Genomic DNA, 15,193 nt, shown 5'->3' with positions numbered 1-15,193 from the left:
TGTAGTTCACCAAATATTTCAATTTATTTCTAAAAGCTTTCTCTTCTTTTAAAGAGCCTTTTAAAGAGAGTATTTATTGTTATTTTATTAAATAGAAAGATATAATTGATATACAGATATCGGCCAAGATCTAACTCCTATGCTCTTATTTTCTCAAGCTAAAGACATACAGAGAGCGTATTTCTTACTCTCTTCCGTCTCCTAATCTAACTGGAATTTTGAAATTATTTAAAACTTTCAGTTTTATCTTTATATTAAATTTAATAATTTAAAATTTTCCGTTAAATATAATAATTTAAACCAATGAAAGTTTTCAACATTTTTCTGTTCATCATGCTTGATGATTTCGAGCACAAGGAGCTGGTGTTTACATGTGTTTGTGTGAAGTATTGTGTCTATATAAAGAGCAAGTAGCAAGTCTGATATTTATTATAATGAAAAGCTGCTTAAAATGTCAACTTCGAAAGGAAGATGACAAAAACACACAACAAACTTGTATATCCTGCATAAGGATGAAATATATACACTAGTAGTTATTACAGGGATATTATATCGATGTCTGCGTATTAACATTGAAAGCAATTTTATAAAATATGATAAAAGCATACGAAGACTACTTAAATAAATATTATATATAAAACTGCTGCATACAGCAGCAATTGTTTGTAAATAGTATATTTTATTACTTACCGATCAATAATGACAGGATCTGATGGTGTTTCATTGCGGTTTCCACAACTTTTTTGTCGCAACAACGGCTGTAAATAAAAAAAGAACAACAAAAACAATAAAATGTTAAAAAGACGAACAATACAAAAATAAATTGGTTTATTGTCATGATGCATTTGACTAAGGATAATGAAAATTTACATTTAACCAGCAACAAGTCTTTAAAAATTTACAAATTTGTTTTAATTGCTTTAAACAAAGGAGCTTTCTAAGCTCCTTTACCAGAGATTCTGGTGGGGATCGAACCAACAACCTCCTGACAGACAGACTAGAACAATACCCACTAACCTATAAGAGGCATCCTACATATATAGTAAACTGCAGACACCAACCACCATCTAGTTGATAGATTTCCATGGAGTTTTTTTCTACAAACTCTTTCATTTTTTGTTTTATTTAGCCTCTAATCAATAAGTTTATTGTTATTGGAATATAGTACCTGTATTATAGCATGGATCTATAATCGTTGTATGTTTTGTTCCCTGTTAAGTTTAGTCAATACTTTAATGCGTGAAAAAATATGGCATAAAGCCAAATTCATTGTTATCTACTCTTATACTGTTGACTAACCATAATTTTTCAGCATAAATACACTAACAACCAAGTAATATTTTTTGTTTTTTTTATACTTTTTTGGTGATACTTAAAAAAAGGAGTGACAGAGATAATGTATTATGGACACAGGCGAAGATATACACACACATACATACATACTACACATCCTTTTATGTATAGAAAAAAAGGGCAAAATAAAAAAAGAATAACAACAACATGAAATGAGTGCGTTATTCGTAACGATAACAGGACCCATTGTTAATGTTGCTAAAGCTCAAACAACCATTTTATGATGATGCTGTTTATATGAATTTAACTCCCCAACAACCACCCACTAGCACACATATATACATAACACACACTCACGCATACTACAACACTTGCTCACTCAACAATAAAGAGACAGACAGACGACACTTAAACAGTTAGACCTAGAAAAAGTAGAAAGGAATAGAGTATAAATAGACCCTGTTGCAAAATACTACAAACAAATTTACAATTTAACTCCATTTTATAAACCTGCAGGAGTGTGTGTGTGTGTTAGCGTTTGCATATTGAAGCTACTACACTGGACATCATCGTCATCAACTTAGAATCATCAGTTAGTTAGAAACAAAACAACAACAAAACATAAAACAGTTAAAGAAAGGAAGCAAAAGAGAAAAGAAACAAACGTTAGTATAAAACAAAATGAAGGAAGTTGAAACAATCAAGGCCATTTTAAGAAGAACTATATATCAGACCCTCAAACCTGCACTCAAATGACGGTTTCTTTAAGCTTTGCCAAAGCTTAAAGGAATTTAAAAGCACTAATTCAAGTTTTCAGTTTTATTTTCTTTATAAACTAGACATTTATTTAAATAGCTGCCAAATTTGTTTAAAAAAAACTCACCACAATTGAAATAACGAAAATCAAATACCAAAGCTAACAACAACAACAACAAAATAAACCAAACATTTTCCTGATGATGAGCTACAAATGTATCAAACAAAAGTGTGAAAATGTAGACAAATCTAAGAGATTTTTGTTAAAGAAGGATTTGTTTGTTAAGGAAAAAAATTTAACAAAAAAAAAAAGGAAATTTAGTTTAAAGCAAATAATACTAAAGATTGAAGTATAAAAAAATACAGAGAAAGGAAATTGTATACTCAAGGGGTTTAAGTACCGTAATAGATAGAAATGTCTAAATGTTGGTTTGTGTTTTTTTTTTCTATTCTTTGTTTTGTTTATACTCTATCACTCTCTTTTTTCCCTTTTATTTTTCTTCTTTTTTTTTATTTATTATGCAAACAAAGTAGAGTGTTGATTAAAAAAAATTGAATAAAGCAGTATATACTTTACAGCAGGTTAACTTTAGGCTCATTTACTACAAGATTGTCATAACTCAAAATTCCGATTTTTCAATGTTCTATAGACTTTTATATAGTTTCAACTAGTTTTAAAATTCTATAAAACTTTGTAAGGAATTTTTCTCGAAACAACATTTTTTGAGTTATAACAGTTTTGTAGTAAATTAGCTATTTATTATAATCCTTAACTTTAGCTAGCTTAAATATTCATAAATAAATATTAAAATGTATACAGTTTTATTTGTAAACTCACCTGCACATAACTTCATGTGTTAATAAAACACGGCACATTTCTGGATTTTTATCTTGTCCTTCATAGATAATTGCCTGTAAAAGAAGAAATAATAATAATTGAAATAAATTAAAAAACCATTAGAATTATATTTAAACAAAGAACAAGCTCATAAAGAATTGTTATGATAGGGATGGTTTGTTTGTCTTTTACAATAGACATTTTGAAGACCTCAGATTCCTTACGAACTCTAGTTTTGGATTAATTTTTCAATTTCACAGTCCATAAGTTTATTTCCAATAATGGAAAAAAACCGATTCATAAAAAAATCAACTTTCCGAAGTTCCCAGTTATTTTAACATAAAGTTTCTGAAGGCCTATGATTCCCCAAGAAATTTTTTTTTAATAAAATGTCCAAACGTACATTCTAAAATTGTACCATTAAAAATCATCAATGTCGGCTTGTAAATGACAGAAATGTGACCACAGCTTATCTTCCCGTATACATATAATAACGAGAAACATTATCGGCATTATAAAATCAGATTGAATATAATATCATTATAATAAAAGAGTGAACACTTTACAAATGACTGAGAATTTTGTTTGATCAAATAAAAATATATATTCAAAACGGCTTTCAGACCCAAATCTGGACCAAGTCTAAAACACATACGATCGTAAAGTATGTATTTTAAATGTTTGTGACATATTAACTTTTCGATGTTACTATCTATCTATCTATCTATCTATCTATCTATCTATCTATCTATCTATCTATCTATCTATCTATCTATCTATCTATCTATCTATCTATCTATCTATCTATCTATCTATCTATCTATCTATCTATCTATCTATCTATCTATCTATCTATCTATCTATCTATCTATCTATCTATCTATCTATCTATCTATCTATATATCTATCTATCTATCTATCTATCTATCTATCTATCTATCTATCTATCTATCTATCATCTATCTATCTATCTATCTATCTATCTATCTATCTATCTATCTATCTATCTATCTATCTATCTATCTATCTATCTATCTATCTATCTATCTATCTATCTATCTATCTATCTATCTATCTATCTATCTATCTATCTATCTATCTATCTATCTATCTATCTATCTATCTATCTATCTATCTATCTATCTATCTATCTATCTATCTATCTATCTATCTATCTATCTATCTATCTATCTATCTATCTATCTATCTATCTATCTATCTATCTATCTATCTATCTATCTATCTATCTATCTATCTATCTATCTATCTATCTATCTATCTATCTATCTATCTATCTATCTATCTATCTATCTATCTATCTATCTATCTATCTATCTATCTATCTATCTATCTATCTATCTACTATCTATCTACATCTATCTATCTATCTATCTATCTATCTATCTATCTATCTATCTATCTATCTATCTATCGATCTATCTAGCTATCTAGCTATCTATCTATCTATCTATCTATCTATCTTATCTATCTATCTAAATCTCTTCATTAAAATTTATTAGATTTAAAATATTAAAATTTTTCTAAATTTTTTTTGCTTAATTTGCAAAAAGATATTCGTATTTGTTACAAACCTTCTTTATATGTTTAAAACATACATATATACAAATAAAGTATAAATTATATTTAAACTTGTAGTAATACAATCATACACACATTTACCAAATAGAAAAACAACAACAAAAATAAGGGATAATGGTTTTGTTTGTGTGTTTATGTTGTTTCGAAAAGCCCTCAAAATCCCTGTGATTAGTGTTTGATACTTTACTTTGAAAATTAATTTCTGATTATGTTTATGTTTCCTTTTTTGTTGTTGTTGTTGTCATTGTCTCTTTGCTTATATTTTCAATTTCTATAAGTTACAATTCTCTATTTTATGGCATAAGGTAGAGAGAACGAATTTATTTTCGGTGGCTGCTTGTAAAAAAATGCACATATGGTACTAGTTACTGGTAACCAGTAAGTGGTAAGTGATGACTATAGAATGTGTGATTGTGCAACGACATTGACATGGAAAAAGTTTTAAGCTTTTTAATAGAAATCTTGTTTTTTGTATTAAACAAAAAGGAACATCAAGGATGCTACCTAGGAAGCACTTAATTTGGTGGTTGATAGTTTACTATTTGAAAGCATTGTTGTAGAAATTATTATCTGTCTATTCATAAAAAATTATAACTAGTGTTGCCTTACACCCAACTGCCAAAGATACAAAAAAGAGTACACCCTGTAAAATTTGTTTAACAATGATAGATTCTGGTTGGATTTGTGCTTGTATAGGATTACACATGTTATTTAGTTTAGTGAATTTTGTGTTTAATTATTTTCAAATTAGACTGGTTGATTTTTAGATGGTGGGTTGTTTGTTTATTTTTATGTGCCATACATCTATACATACGTCTGTCCGTCTGTCCGTTCATTTGTTTGTTTGTTTTTGTTGCATGTGTATGCATTTTTAAGGGCTTGTATTGAAGTACTTGAATCTAGCATTTGTTTGTATTTAAAACGATGTTTGTTTGTTCAAAAAAGAGGGTTACAACTAATAGATACAATATGATAGATAGATTTAAAGGTACTTGTAACTCATCTGCTTGAATTATAACAAACACTTGCGGTTTTTTTCAAGCTCAAAAAAAAAAAAAAAACAATTTTTACATATGGCACAATTTTTCATAGTTTACATATAAAAATAGGACTGTTTATAAGTTTCCTTTTAAATAGATAAACTAAAATCATTTTTAATAAGTTAATTCTTTGAATTTGTTTAAAAATAACTTTAGAATTAATTTTCCCTAATAGTTGTTTCATTTATCTACACAATTTAAATAAATAAATATTAGCTTTATTTTTTGACATTATTTATTACACTAATGGATATATTGTGTATCAATCAAATTAAATTTTCAAATATAATATAGGACAACATTTAACGAACTCAACTAAATATACAAAAAATAACTCTTAATTTTGCTGACACATTTAACTTAAAATGTTAAATATTTAACTTTATTTTCATTTACAATTTACAGAAATTTATTTTTACAGGATTTTTTGGGTTAAAAAAGAAACAATTTCAACAACAACATATTTCATTCGACAGCTTTTAGTTTTTGATTTGACAGTGAAATCTAACCATTTGCATACATATGTATATACATATATACATGGAAACATATAAATAATTTTATAAAATTCTAATGATGATTGGCACATGTCCTTGCTTTAGTTGATGTTATGTAACGGGAAACTACTAGGAAATTGTATTTTATTTTTAATGGCAAATAACAGGGAAATATTTTAATTGTTATAACATTTAAATCTATTATTTTAGTTAAGTTTCTTTTTTACAACAAAAACTATAAATTTTATAAAATTTATTTAAAATTTTCATTTTATGTAAATATGTACGTTTAAAAATGTAAAACATATTAATTGTTTTTCATAACTTTTTATAAAATCTACTAGGCTATTAGGGGTATATAAGTTTGTTGTAGTGTTTGCTTTTTCATAATTTTAAATTGGAATCCAATAATGAGCCCTTTACAGTGATGGCCTTCTGTCTGTATGCTTTTAAACTCAATTATCAAAGAGTACAGGTATCTGAGGGATCCAAGCTTAGGCTTCAGATATTTGACAGAAGTTTAGGTATAATGCATTTGAAATTCCCATAAATTGATCTATAATTACCTGATGATTAAAAAACCTGAACTATCTCGATTATATATCATCGATATTAAGTTCATAACATAAATAATATGTATATCAAGGGAAATGTAACATCAAAAGCTTTCCAAGGAACCACAAGGAACCAAAATGATAATGAATATCTTGTTTATTTTTCGCAAAACTTTTAACTGTAGTAAGCATAAGATTCGACCTCTATCTCTAAAAACATTCTTGTTCTTCTTTCAGCTGCAATTTTATATAAAAATATTTGCACTAAATTTTGCAAATTTTATATAAAATTTTTGCTTTAAAAGCAACAACGCCATTGTGGTTATCGTTTAATGTGCCAACCAATATTCATGTGAATTAATGGTGAATGTAAATGTATGCAAACAAACACACACATACATACATATACTTTGCACTTTATTAGTGTTGTTGCTGTTGTTATATGAACAGCAATAATACTCGTATCTGGTTTTTTTAATAATGTGGGGCGTTGCAAAAAAGCTACATGTTTGAATATATCAGCTCCACTTAAGTTATTTGCAACAGTATGAGTGTGTGTGTGTGTAGTATGCAAATTGCATAAAATGTTTTTGTATGTATAGATATAAATATTTATACGGCCATATTTGATGACTTTTATCAGCCGCTACTACATATTGCGGCTGCTGTTGCTGTTGCAAAAGTGCAACCTACTGAAAGTCATCTGCTATGTTTGTTTGTATATAGTCATGTACATATTTATTATTATTTTTTGCTATTTGTTTGTTTATATTCTTGTTGTTGTTGCTACTGGTGCATTTCAGCACCAGTAATTCAAAGTGTTGACGTTCGAATTAATTTTATCGCTTAATTAACACTCATACAAGATAAACAAACATATATTGACATACATACATACCCATACATTGGTATTTTTAAAAACAGACATACACAGTTACAGAGTTATTCAAACAATTGATAAATGTTTGTCATACGAATGTAGATTAAAAAGAGAATAAATTTACAAAATAAATTATTTTAAAGTGTTTATATATGCCCTGCCAGCAAATTTGAGTTTAATTTTGGATACATGAACTGAATAGTCACTATAAAGGCTCAATTTTATGTTTCTCAGTGCTAAGTTAAAAAATTTACAAAAACAAAATACAGTACTTTCTAATTTTGATCATAATTTTGTTAAATTTTAGTGCGTTTTAATATACCAAAAGCAAAATTAAATGATAATAAGTAGATAGAATAAAAATTTCAAAAACTAACACTTTTTAATACAATAAGAAGATAGTTTAATGCAGAATCATTCTTGCTCTCAAAATTAAGAAGGAAAAGTGTTTGCACATTTCAGTAAATATATTTATTTCATTGTGATCAGTTGTGTGATATATTGTGAAATTTAGATTTTGTAATAAATTGTGTTAATTTAAAATTTAATATATCTAAAACATAGTTTAATATAAAATAAGCATCAGTGAGAGATTAGTGAGTGCAAAACAGTATAATAAAGGAGAAATAAAAAAAATTATTATAAAGTCGCTTTTATAACATAAAAGAGTATAAAATCATGACACTTTCCAGCTTCTCTATTGATATGGCAAAACTGGAAATTTACTACATTTACGAAATTTTATGTTATAAAAAAGTGACTTGAAATTGAAACGAAATGGACACATCAAGTAAGTATTAAACAGGCGGAACAGTTTCTTCCGAACGGGGTCACTTTTTATTCACTCAGATTATATCAAATTAGATTGTTTTAAACATTAAGCTGTAACGTTATGGTTACAATTTGGATAGAAATTGTTGGCAGGGTGTATGTATATATCGAGGGCTTGGTTATGAATAACTTTATAGAGTTAGAGTCCAAATCAAACTAATTTTGAACAATTAGGGGAGTTATAGTCGGCTATAATGATTCTAATATCTAAAAAATTGGAGTTTAGTTTATAAAACTAGAAAAAAATTATAGGAGGATATTTTATTTATTATACTTTTTTGTACAGAAATTGAAAGGCCTTTGAAATACCTTTCTTTTAATATACATATTGTTTACAAATAGAACTTGTTATTAAAGATATGTATGTTCAAAATTGCATGTCTTTAAATCGAGTTAGCGTTAGTTTTTTTCTTGATGCCTTCTAATAAACCAATTTTGTTGTTTTTCCATAGCAACATAGTACTTGACTCTATTATTACTATTACGATTCAAAATTATAATCTCTAAGATATTTCGGGGCTTCAGAAAGCTCATTTAAACTAATGAATGGATAAACGGACATCTCTAAACAAAAAGTATCAACATTGCTATAAAATATTAAACTATTTGTTAATTTAAAAAAGAAAACAACAACACTTTTATAAAACCCCTTCCTAATCTAATCAAATTGTCTAAAATGGCTTCAACTATTGCATGCATTTTGCTCGCATCTAAAACAAATAATATAGGAAGGACCATTTCATAACTGAAAAACTCATAAATAGAAAAACTAATCATTATCGCCATCATTATGGTTATTGTTTTTATGGTGGCATTATTAAGAGCATATCTCAAAAATCCCCCCAAATAACAAAAAAAAACTCCACCAAAACAGCATATAGCCAGAAGCATACAATATAGCAGGATGTGTTTTTTCCTTTGAAACGATGCACTGATATGATGCAACCAAAAAAAAATGACTGCGGACAATAAGCCATCAAATGTTTGGCTGCATGCTGCTGTTCTAGTGCTAATATGCAGCAATAGCAGGGCATTTAGTTAAAATAAAAAGCTGCAAAATTAAAAACAACAGTTTTATAGGTATACAATGCTAAACTGTGTATATTTTTAAGGAGTAGAGTATTGTTGTCTATATAATGCGTAAAATCGCGATAAATTATTTTGTATGTTTTCTACTTTTTTTTCATATTTGCTGCTGTTTCATTGGCATATTTTGGCATTACATTCGCTTTGGTTTCATTTTTTTTTTTTTTGATGAAATATGATCTTTTATATGGTAGCCTGCCAGCCAGCTAGTCAGTCAATAATCTATAGAGCATATCAGCACGTGGTGGCAGCATTATCATCATGTGTCCTCAAATTACAATTGCAATTGCTTCTTTACCTTTCTTCATTTCATTCATATGGGTCCAAAATATGTATTATAAAGCGTTTTAAGAGCATTTGTAATATAACATGTTTTGTTATCTGATCAAGTGTAATTATGAATATTTCTTGTTTGTTGGTCTTTTTGCTGTATTGTTGTTGTTGTTGTTTTTGTTGATTATCATTATTTTAATGTCTTTGAAATCAGATCTGTTTGAGAGTTGTAGGCAAATTTTAGGGTTGCAACACCAGCAACCAACAAAAGTTGGTCAAAATTTAACCCTTAAGTAGCAGATTATTCTTGGAGAATATAATTGTTTGGGCTGTGTAAAACAGTTGTTTTAAAGAGTTCATTAACACGTTCACATTGCTATAAAGATTTTAGGCAGTTTTACAAATACATATAAAAACCTGCTTCCAAGTAAGTAGCCATCGTGTACATATCACGCATTCTTTAAGAGAGGGTAAGCGGTTTTATTACTCTCTATTTCATTTAACTCTTTCTCTCTTTCTTATAGAATACATTAACTGTCTTATTTATAAAATTTTATCAAAATTTGTTCTATAAACCTTTGATAAATTGTTATGAATAAGCCTGTAAGTGTATATGTGAAGTTTTCTTTCTGTTATTTTTTAAAAATTCCTTTATATCATAATTAGTTTTAAAGATTCTTAAAGATTTCCTTCCTTAACTTCACTGTTTTTATTTGAAAAATGAATAATGAAATTTTGTTTAAAAATTTTTCCGAAACTAATGTAATCACATTTCAAGTACAAAGACAATTGTTTGAAAAATTACTAGACCAAACAGCCTCCCCTATTAACGTTTTGTCAACCTTAATAAAAACTGCAGGAAAATAGAAAAACAAAAAAGTTCTAGCTTGTGCCTTGTGTCATTTTTTTGGGAATTTCTAATCGTAATAATATTACTTTGATCTAAACTAGATAATCGGATCAAATGATTGTTCATTTCCTTTAGCTCTGGCGATAAAAGGGCCATACACAATTAGATACAAAAACTTTGTTTTGAAATTTCTTGTATTTTAGCGAAAAGGGGTGGTAATAAAGATAAATAATTGTGGGAAAATATTTATGGACTTACAATTTTAAAATAAAAGTAATTACACACACCTACTAATTTAAGGAAGTGTTATAAAACTATTAAATAATAAAAATTATTTAATTAAAAATTTAATTCAAACAATGAAAAATTTTAATCATTTAAAAAATTTCAAAATCAATAGTTTTAAAGCAAATTTTTATCACTTGAATTTCAATTTTAAAAAGGTCATGTGTTATAAATTTTTGCATTAGTTTAGCTTATTTTTTTTAACAATTTTGTCATTTTATTAATAATTTCTATGTTGTTATCAGTTAATCTGCTATTGTTAAACAAACAAATAAATGAAAAAATACACATGGCTCATTGATTCTTTGTGTTCATTTCGAAAAAAATAATAAAAAAAAACCTAAAACAAACTGACATCGACCAGCAAATCGATTTATAATAAAAATAATAAAAACCAAACATGATCAATGTTAAAATATTATTATCTATACAAAAGTACATTGTTATGTTTTTAAACGTATATTGACGATAAAGACTTAATAAAAATTAAAGGGGTAATATTGGGGTACGTTGTCATTTTTTTGTTTTTGTTAAATAAGTATTTTACACCCAAATATTACAATAAAAATAATACATAAAAAAACATCCAATTTACAGCAGTGACCTCCGCCTCTTAGAACAACAAGAACAACAGCAATACTATACTCATAACAGAGTCTATAAAAATTTGTCACCCTAGAAATTAATTGCCCTTGAAAACAATACAGAATAAAAAGAACAACAGCAACAAATTCAAAGTCCAATAAGTCACCAGTGTGGAAATGTATAAAATGTGTATGTATTAACTAAAACACACATACATACTCTCACTCTAAAATATCCTTGAATATATACTTTTTTAATAGTAACAGTAGTTAGTCACTTACAAGCAATTTTTTAAAAGGGATAAATGGAACAAAAATCTATAACTAAATTGTAATAGTTCAACCGCTCTTCCTCTGTGTTACACTTTAACTCTTCCTGTTCGTCCCTTTCAAGGAAGAAGACATATGGCCAGTTAAACAAGGCAACAATTTTTATTTGAAAATTGCTAAATCTGCACTTTTTAACAAACTATTTGGCTCTACTCTCTACCTCTTTCTCTCTTTCCCTCCCCCTAAACACCCAAAGGACTTTCGCACAAACAATGTGAAACAACAACGATATCAAAAACATTAGTGAAAAAAAAACAATCCTTTTTAGTGGGCGCTACCTCTGAAAGGTAATGACTTCGATTTTTATGTTTTTTGCCTCTATATTTGCCACTTAACCAGCAGCAGGAGCACGAGCAGCAACCCATTTAAATGCTTGACAACTCAATTTATTGAGTTAGTATGTTGGTTGATGCGTGCAGGACGCACTTAATTAACTGTGACAATCAATTTTGAATGCAACTTATGGCTCGTTTGAAGACAAATTCATTTCGTTTGAAAACTTTATCAATAGCAGTTTTAATGCACAGACAAACCATACACAATGTTTTCAAAATAGTAATTCAAATAGATTTTTTTTAGATTTTTGAAATTTCAACTTACTTGTTTTGTTACGGAGTCTATTAGTCTGACGAAAATATCCTGTTCTTGGCGGGCACCTGAAATAGAAATAGAGGAAAAGTAAATTAAGAAGTCAAAGGAAAACAGACCTAAACTAGAGCTGGACTGAAATAGAACTGAACTAGAACTGAACAAGAACTGAACAAGAACTGAACAAGAACTGAACAAGAACTGAACAAGAACTGAACAAGAACTGAACAAGAACTGAACAAGAACTGAACAAGAACTGAACAAGAACTGAACTAGAACTGAACTAGAACTGAACTAGAACTGAACTAGAACTGAACTAGAACTGAACTAGAACTGAACTAGAACTGAACTAGAACTGAACTAGAACTGAACTAGAACTGAACTAGAACTGAACTAGAACTGAACTAGAACTGAACTAGAACTGAACTAGAACTGAACTGAACTAGAACTGAACTAGAACTGAACTAGAACTGAACTAGAACTGAACTAGAACTGAACTAGAACTGAAGCTAGAACTGAACTAGAACTGAACTAGAACTGAACTAGAACTGAACTAGAACTGAACTAGAACTGAACTAGAACTGAACTAGAACTGAAACTAGAACTGAACTAGAACTGAACTAGAACTGAACTAGAACTGAACTAGAACTGAACTAGAACTGAACTAGAACTGACTAGAACTGAACTAGAACGAACTAGAACTGAACTAGAACTGAACTAGAACTGAACTAGAACTGAACTAGAACTGAACTAGAACTGAACTAGAACTGAACTAGAACTGAACTAGAACTGAACTAGACTGAACTAGAACTGAACTAGAACTGAACTAGAACTGAACTAGAACTGAACTAGAACTGAACTAGAACTGAACTAGAACTGAACTAGAACTGAACTAGAACTGAACTAGAACTGAACTAGAACTGAACTAGAACTGAACTAGAACTGAACTAGAACTGAACTAGAACTGAACTAGAACTGAACTAGAACTGAACTAGAACTGAACTAGAACTGAACTAGAACTGAACTAGAACTGAACTAGAACTGAACTAGAACTGAACTAGAACTGAACTAGAACTGAATAGAACTGAACTAGAACTGAACTAGAACTGAACTAGAACTGAACTAGAACTGAACTAGAACTGAACTAGAACTGAACTAGAACTGAACTAGAACTGAACTAGAACTGAGCTAGAACTGAGCTAGAACTGAACTAGAACTGAACTAGAACTGAACTAGAACTGAACTAGAACTGAACTAGAACTGAACTAGAACTGAACTAGAACTGAACTAGAACTGAACTAGAACTGAACTAGAACTGAACTAGAACTGAACTAGAACTGAACTAGAACTGAACTAGAACTGAACTAGAACTGAACTAGAACTGAACTAGAACTGAACTAGAACTGAACTAGAACTGAACTAGAACTGAACTAGAACTGAACTAGAACTGAACTGAACTAGAACTGAACTAGAACTGAACTAGAACTGAACTAGAACTGAACTAGAACTGAACTAGAACTGAACTAGTACTGAACTAGAACTGAACTAGAATTAATATGAGCAGAAGTATAAGAAGCAGTACTCCAAATTTATTAAAACAATGTTGTACTTACCATTTGCATAGAGTAATTGTAGGTCGATATTGTATTCCATTATTGGTTTTTGTAGAATCTGATTCAGAATCTTTTTCAATAAATCCTATAAAAGCAGTCCTTTCGATTTCAATGGGTTGGCCAGCACGATCATAGAGAGCAATAACAAAATGGAAAAAATTTGATTTTCTCAAGTTGCTGGGTGGTTGCTTCTCAAAGTGAGCTCTACCAATGCCCAAGCTGAAAAATAAAAAGAAAAAATTAAAATTTTTATTAATTTTTTAATAGTAAATTTATATAAAAAAAAAAAAAAAAAAAAACTATTTAAAACGTTTTCCTATGGAGTTTCTTTCATCATATGTATGTAACTTGATTGTGTCTCCTGTCAATAAACAACACCTTATAATTATAGTTTAAAACATTTAAATACAAATTATGCTCAATTTCCCTTCATCAGCTTCTTAAATAAGACATTAACAGGAAATAAACCCCAAAAAACATGTTTTAACAAAGTTTAACATGTGTAAGAGAAAGTGTAATTGTATAAAGATCATTTGTTTAAGTTAATTATGTTTAATAAACTTGTCTAATAGTTTAATAATTGCAAGTAAAATAATATAATTTTATAAGAGCGTGTGTCAAGTACAAGTATTTAGTGTGTCACACACATTCTGCTGTTACTTGATGACATGTCCTTTTTCCTTTTGCTTAATTACAGGTTTGACACAGTGTGCAAACAAACTAAATGAAAAAATAAAATGACCTAAAATGAAGTGTATAGTACAATACCACCAAATTATTTATAATAATAACAACAATAATAAATAAGGATTGTTAGAGCATGTAAACACAAAATGTCACCATATTGTTTTCTTTATTAACAGGACGGACTAACTGTTTTTCTTTTTGGGCTAAGCAAATATTGTAATTGTTCACAAGAATAATTGCACATTCAAATGCACAAGTAAACTACAAAAAAAAAAAAAAATATTATGATTATATCAACATTTTGTTTGAATACAACAATTTTTATTATTTGCTTACATTCTTCAACAATTTCTATTCCAAACAAACAACCAAACAAACATGAAGAGAAACTAACAATTAAAATGTTAAAGAAAATAATAAAAGTGCAACATACATATGTATGTATGTGTGTTTGTGTGTCTATATTTATATATGAGTAGGTTTGTAAGTATGTTAAATGTCAATATATCACTTTATACACAAATACCACAGAATGAAAAAAATACACTGTTCATATCCTTTCATTTATCCATTCATTAACGGTTTAACTAAACAAAAGCTAAACAAACA

At 28.4% G+C, this 15,193-nt stretch overlaps 1 pseudogene; it reads right to left on the bottom strand.

The window, feature by feature from the left end:
- Positions 1-686: 686 nt before the first annotated feature.
- Positions 687-14,116, bottom strand: LOC119615468 (annotated as a pseudogene).
- Positions 14,117-15,193: the final 1,077 nt, after the last annotated feature.

This window comes from Lucilia sericata, unplaced genomic scaffold (assembly GCF_015586225.1).
Source record: "Lucilia sericata isolate MDLA Ls3-8-SP2 unplaced genomic scaffold, ASM1558622v1 Contig005287F_arrow, whole genome shotgun sequence".
In the NCBI taxonomy this organism is placed as follows: domain Eukaryota; kingdom Metazoa; phylum Arthropoda; class Insecta; order Diptera; family Calliphoridae; genus Lucilia; species Lucilia sericata.
This window is presented reverse-complemented; position numbering and strand designations above follow the sequence as displayed.